We start from the raw sequence: 6421 nt of genomic DNA, 5'->3' as shown, positions 1-6421 counted from the left end.
TCCTGACCTGCGGTTCCACCACCGTTGTCTTCTTTCTTGATCCCTCTTGACTCACAGGTGCCCTCCAATCCTCTTTCTCGATCACTCTTCCTCACAGGTTCGCCTCCTTCCTTGCTTTTCCTTTGCACGCTGCTCCACCTGAAGAGAAACACACAGAGGACTGAGCTACATCAGCCCCAGGGCACTACAGTCAGACGGGGGCTGCATCTGGGGGATGACACCTCCCCACACCCCACAGCGTGCCCGCCTTGCCTTGGCCCCGGCCCCTCACACCGCCCTTATCCTCAGCTCTGCCCCTCCGCTGCAGCACAGCTTCCGCACATGCCCTGCTCAGGCTGGACCCCAGTTTCATGGGTTAGAGATATCATAGCTCAGTACAAATCCCCACAGTCCTCACCTGCTGTTTGGTGCTTGCGGAGGGTCACACTCACTGTGCCCCAGGACACTGGCCCTGCCCGGCCCTGCGGGAGTGTCTGGAGCTGCCGCTGGCTGGTTCTCCAGCTTTAGGGTCACCCGCAGAAGCCCGCTCTCCTCAGCTCTGCACACCCATCCAGTTGCGCCGCCCAGGCAAAGTCAGCTTCACCCTCTGCTCTACACCTCACCTGCAAACAACCAACTTTCAACTGACAACTGTCCAAAACCCACCGACAAACTCTCCAAATCTCAGCCTTTCGTTTGCAACTGCTGCCTCTAGTGCATCTCACAGACAAGCCTTCAAAATCCCCTCATCCTGCAATAACACTCCAGCACTGATCACCTGCGGGAACAACTACCACAATACCATGCAAACACCAACCAGTTCTGGCACGGAAATATCACTTTCTCCTCAAGATTCCACCCGACACCAACTGCTGACAAACACGCTGTCCTCACCAAAGCCAAACGCTGCAACAACCAGCGACAACTCAAATTTGCGTGTGTGGCGCAAAATCGCAGGTGTGAGCTAACGCAGAGCTGGGCTTGAAAGCTGCAGAGTGTGCACCCTGTGGTATAACGTGGCGAGCTACTGCCATTCTGCCTTCTCCCTGGGAGAAGCGCGTGAGCAGAGGCTGCTTCAAGGCACGATGGGAACGGTTTGGTTCTCTGGGTCTCTCAGGGCGAGAGCGATAAATGTGATCTGTGTCGTGGCGCAGGAACTTCCCGTACACTTGCTCCTCCATTCGGTCTCGGGTGCTGCAAGAGAGGGAGCGAGAGATTCAGGGCAAGATTGACAACCTCGGCGTCCCCGTCCCAGCCACGGGTCACCCAAACCTGCAGACATCCCGGGAGGCCCCCTAAGATTTACACTCCCCTATGCCCCACCCTTGAAGCCTGGACATCGCCAGAACCACAGAGCAAGTATTTCTTGAGGAGGCACCCAAAGGGTCCGTGTTCTCTTTCAGGCAGATGCTAGCGCAAGATTGCAAATCATCTCACAGCTACCAGGAAGGTAAAAAACAACGTCTTGAAATGGGAAAGGAACAGGTATTGTTTCTCTTCATCACCTCCCTCATTGCCACGTTATCAAGGTCTCCCGCAATGTTCCACAGGAAACTTGAAGCTTGGAATTCCTGGTATTCTGAACCTGGGCAAGAAAGGAAGAAAAGCATGAGACTGATCATAAAGAGGGTGGCTGCTCGTAACATGGAAAGAGCAGTAACAAGGTAAAAAGATATCACTTTTCCTTAGAGAGCTCTCAAAGCTGCCTGTTAAGGACAAGAAAAACAAACTTGTGACGGACCATTACTTAAAATCCAAGGCCCAGGAAGCGATCTAATGTACATTGAAACGCGGGCCACGAGACAGTGGAAGTGCCACGAGCTGAGACTGAAGGGACAGAGGATGAATTTCCAAAGAAGTTTAGGTTTCGATGTCAAAACGGAAAATTCTACGTCATTAAAATATAATGCAAAAGTCAGTGTAAAATCAAGTAAGGCAACGACTCCAAATGAACTCCCAGGCGCTTCAGTCACTCAGGAGATCAAAAATGCGGATCATTTCTCACCTGCCCACCTCCCAAACCCCAGCCTATGTCCCCTGCTTCCAGCTTACCTGAGCCCAGATTAAAGGAGGATTTCAGAGGCCATGCCAAGTTCTGCTGCTCCTCGTTCGGGTTGCCAGTCTTCCTCCTCGCTCTGGAATTGCAGGTCAACCGCCTTCCTGTTCTTCTTTGATTGACGCTGAGCTGCCGCGTTACCCGCTGCCGTCTGAGCGGATCTCGGGGAGCCTCTGGAACCGCCAGAGCGCTCCCCCCACCAACATTCTCTTGCCTTGTTTTCGGGGTTCCTCTTCACCAGCTGAGGCACCCTCCCACCCCCCGCCGCCCTCTTACCTTTTTCTAGAGGTCTCTTGAGCCACCAGCAAGCTCCCCCGCACCTTCCCTCAGGGATCTTGGCCCGCCAGAGGCCTGCCCCTCGTCAGCCTCCTCCCCTTTTCCTGGGTGCTGCTTGAACCACTGGTGGGCTCCCCTCCACCATCCTCTCGTCCTTTGTAGGGGAGTCTCGTGACTCACCAGAGCGCTCTCCGCCGTTGCCTTGCTGGGGTTATTGACACCGCTTGACTTGCCAGAGCGCTCCCCCTCGCAGTTCTCTTGTTGGATTTCTTGGGACCTTTTGAACCATTGGAACAACGGGAATGCTCCCCCCCACTGTGACCTTGCCTTTCTTCAGTGCGATCTTGACGTGCTGGAGCACTTCCCCGCGCCGTCCTCTTGCCTTTTACTGGGGAGTCTCTTGAATATCCACAGCACTCCCCCCTGCCATCCTTTACCAGATTTTTTGACACTTCTTGACATCTCGGAGTGCTCTCACTCACCCTTGTCTTGCCTATTTTCAGGGCGCTCCTGTCCCGCTGGATGCTCCTCCCTGCTGTCCTATTGCCAGATTGAGAATTCTCGACCTGTCCCAGCGCTACCCCACCGTCCTTCTGCCTTCTACCTGGGAAGTCACTTGAAGAACTGGAGCACTCCCCCCTGCTGTCCTCTTGCCTTTCTTCACTGAGATTTTGGCCTGCCAGAGCACTCCTCCCTGTTGTCCTCTCACTGGATTTCTTGGGACCTCTTGACCCACTGGGTTTCTCCTCCTGCTGTCCTTTTGCCTTTCTTTAGTACAATCTCAGCCTGCTGGAGCGCTCCCCCTCGCCGTCCTCCTGCTGGATTTCTTGGAACCTCTTGACCCATTAGGGCGTTCCCCCTGCCACCCTCTTGTGTTTTCTGGGGGAGTCTTGTGACCAACCAGAGTGCTCCCCCCCACCATCTTCTTCCCCTTTTCCTGGGTGCTTCTTGATCCACCAGAGTGCTCTCAAAGCTGCCTGTTACCATCCTCTAACCATTCTCTTGCCTTTTTTTGGGGGAATCTTGTGACTCACCGGAGCGTTTTCCACCATTGTCTTGCTGGATTTCTTGACACCGCTTGACCTGTTGGAGCGCTCTCCCTCACAGTTCTCTTGCTGGATATCTTGGGACCTCTTGAACCACTGGAGAGCTCCCACCTGCCACCTTCTTACCGCATTTATCGAGACTTCCTGATCTGCTGGATTGCTCTCCCCACCGGCCTTCCTCTTGCACTTTTTGGGGGAGTCTTCTTGACACGTCCGAGTGCTCTCCCTCACCCTCGTCTTGCCTCTAGTCAGGGCGCTCATCTCCCGCTGGAACGCTCCTCCCCGCCATCCTATTGCCAGACTGAGAATTCTTGACCTGCCGCAGTCCTGCCCCGCCATGCTCCTGCCTTCTGCCTGGGAAGTCACTTGAAGAACTGGAGCGCTCTCCCCCGCTGTCCTCTTGCCTTTCCTCAGTGGGATTTTGGCCTGCTAAAGAGCTCCTCCCTGTCGTCCTCTTGCTGGATTTCTCGGTACCTCTTGACCCACTGGGTCTCTCCTCCTGCCGTCCTTTTGCCTTTCCTTAGTACATTCTTGGTCTGCTAGAGTGCTCCCCCCCACCATCCTCTTGCTGGATTTCTCGGGACCCCTTGTCCCATATAGGACATGCCCCCCCACCACCATCCTGTTGTGTTTTTTAGGAGAGTCTTGTGATCGACCAGAGCGCTCCCCCCTTGACATCCTCTTCCCCTTTTTCTGGGTGACTTTTGAACCACTGGTGAACTCTCCCCCATCATCCTCTTGCCACATATATTGAGACTTGTTGATCCGCCAGAGCGCTTCCCCCACTGTCCTCTTGCCAGATTTACTGATACCTCTTGTCCTGTCAGAGCGCTCCCTCTCGCAGTCCTCTTTGTTCAGTTTGTAGGGTAGGAGGGGGGATCTCTGATTACAGAAAGGTCCCTTTGTTCTAGGAGACATTCCCTTGCTCCATGCTTCAGGTTGCCCATCTTCCCTCTCATTTTCAATGTGCACGTCCATCACCTTCCTCCTCTTCTTTCTTGATCCCTCGACTCCCGGATGAACTCAAATCCTCTTTCTTGATCACTCTTTCTCGTAAGTTCACAACCTTACTTTCCTTTCTTGCTTTCGCCTTTGTGAGCTGCTCCACCCAAACCGAAATGCCCTGAAGACAGAAATACACCCACCCCAGGCCCGTACAGTCACATAGGGGGTGAGTCCGGTCGCTGACGCATCCCCACATCCCACAGCAAGCCCACCTTGCCTTGGCCCCGGCCCCCCGCACAGGCCTTCCCACCAACCCAGCCCCTCCGTAGCAGCACAGTTTCCCAGCATGCACCCCACAAAGACTTTCTTTGCCAGTCACCCCTGGCACTTACAGCAACACACCACATCAGCATCAAGAGCCCTGGGAGTGGAGAGCTGGCCAGGCCCTCACCCCGGCAGGATCCTCTTCCCCCTCCTTTACCTGCTGGCAGACAGACACCTCCCAAGGGATGACCACCCTGCTCCCTTAACTGCTCCCAAGTCCAAGAGCCCAGCCCCTGCTCACCACCCCCACCTCCCAAAACACAGCCAACAGCCCCTGCTCCCATTTTACCACTTTACCCCCGAGCACGGTTTCTAGGGGTGGGAGGGGGACGCACTTATCACAGATCGTTCCCTGTGCTTAAGGATACATTCTCCTTCTCGCTGGCTCAGGCTGCCCATCTTCCTCCTCACTCTTGACTCGTAGCTCCATCACCTTTCTCCTCTTTTGTCCCCTCCTGACTCACAGGTCCACCACTGTCATCTTCTTTCTTGACTCTGCTTGACTCACAGGTGCGCTCCAATCCTCTTTCGTGATCGCTCTTCTGTGTCAGTACACGGAAGACCGGGCACATGAGAAACTGCAAGAGTCAACAGCATGAGAACAAGCATTAGTGGAAAAATACAAGAACAAAGGACTGTATGCTATGTGATACATCAAGGACAGAGGAGTTGATACAGGATTGATGCATCAAGGACAGAGGGACAGCTTGTGATAGACAAAAAAGGTGTTGATGGCAGTGACTTTGGTGGGAACACAAAACACATCACTTATGTAATGACTAACTTAGCTAATCAACAAATGCTTGAGCAAGCATCATAGCGAGTATAAACGCAAGCCTGAATTTGTAATAAACATCTCTCATTGCACCTTAAAAGAGAGTCCGTACCGCATTCGCTACAAATGGCGCCCTGGAACAGGGACTTTCAGCGTGCCTATAAAGGCAGTAGCCGCTCTGGTAGCGAAGCCCAATCGAACCAGGAAACAGGACCGGGAACCAGGACAGTGCGCGCCCACCACCACCGAAAGGTGAGCGATTGGGAACCATGGGAGGGAAGTTATCCCTTAAGCAAAGACAAACCCTGGATGTCCTTCAACATGCGCTACAAACGCAAAATCAGGATGTATCAGGGGTCTGATTGGTGAGTTTATTACAATGGATTGCTAATCATGTGCTAGACTTTCCTACAACTGGTACATTTCAGTTGGAGACATGGCACAAAGATGAATGAGAATTATATGAACAGGTAACGACTGGAGATAAAGCTGCTTGCAAATATTCATCTACTTGGGGAAAAATTATGACTACTAAGATACAGGATACAGGACTGATACATCAGGGACAGAGGGACAGCTTACTATAGAAAAAAATGCGTATATGGCAGTTACATCGCTCATGTAATGTCTAACTTAGCTAAAGAGCAAATGCTTGAGCAAGCATCATAGCGAGTATAAATGCAAACCTGAGTTTGTAATAAATGTCTCTCATGGCACCTTACCGTGAGTCCACGCCAGATTCGCTACACTCTTCCTCATAGGTTCACCACCTTCCTCTCCTTCCTTGCTTTTCCTTTGCACGCTGCTCCACCTGAAGAGAAACACACAGAGGACTGAGCTACACCAGCCCAAGGGCACTACAATCAGACAGGGGCTGAGTCCGGGGGCTGACACCTCCCCACACCCCACAACGAGCCCACCTTGCCTTGGCCCCGGGCCCTCGCACATGCCTTAGAGATATCATAGCTCAGTACAAATCCCCACAGTCCTCACCTGCTGTTTGGTGCTTGCGGAGGGTCA

At 53.2% G+C, this 6421-nt stretch overlaps 1 long non-coding RNA gene across 1 annotated transcript; it reads right to left on the bottom strand.

Annotated features, from left to right (window-relative positions):
- Nucleotides 1–2307: 2307 nt before the first annotated feature.
- On the bottom strand, nucleotides 2308–6215 carry LOC139826759 (uncharacterized). The gene is made up of 3 exons (XR_011736898.1): nucleotides 6124–6215; nucleotides 4962–5204; nucleotides 2308–4480 (listed from the first exon to the last, which is right to left on the bottom strand). It is a non-coding gene; the product is annotated as an uncharacterized lncRNA (long non-coding RNA).
- Nucleotides 6216–6421: the final 206 nt, after the last annotated feature.

Source organism: Patagioenas fasciata, unplaced genomic scaffold (assembly GCF_037038585.1).
Source record: "Patagioenas fasciata isolate bPatFas1 unplaced genomic scaffold, bPatFas1.hap1 Unplaced_140, whole genome shotgun sequence".
Taxonomy (NCBI): Eukaryota; Metazoa; Chordata; class Aves; order Columbiformes; family Columbidae; genus Patagioenas; species Patagioenas fasciata.
The sequence above is the reverse complement of the archived record's forward strand: the minus strand, read 5'-3'. Positions and strand labels throughout refer to the sequence as shown.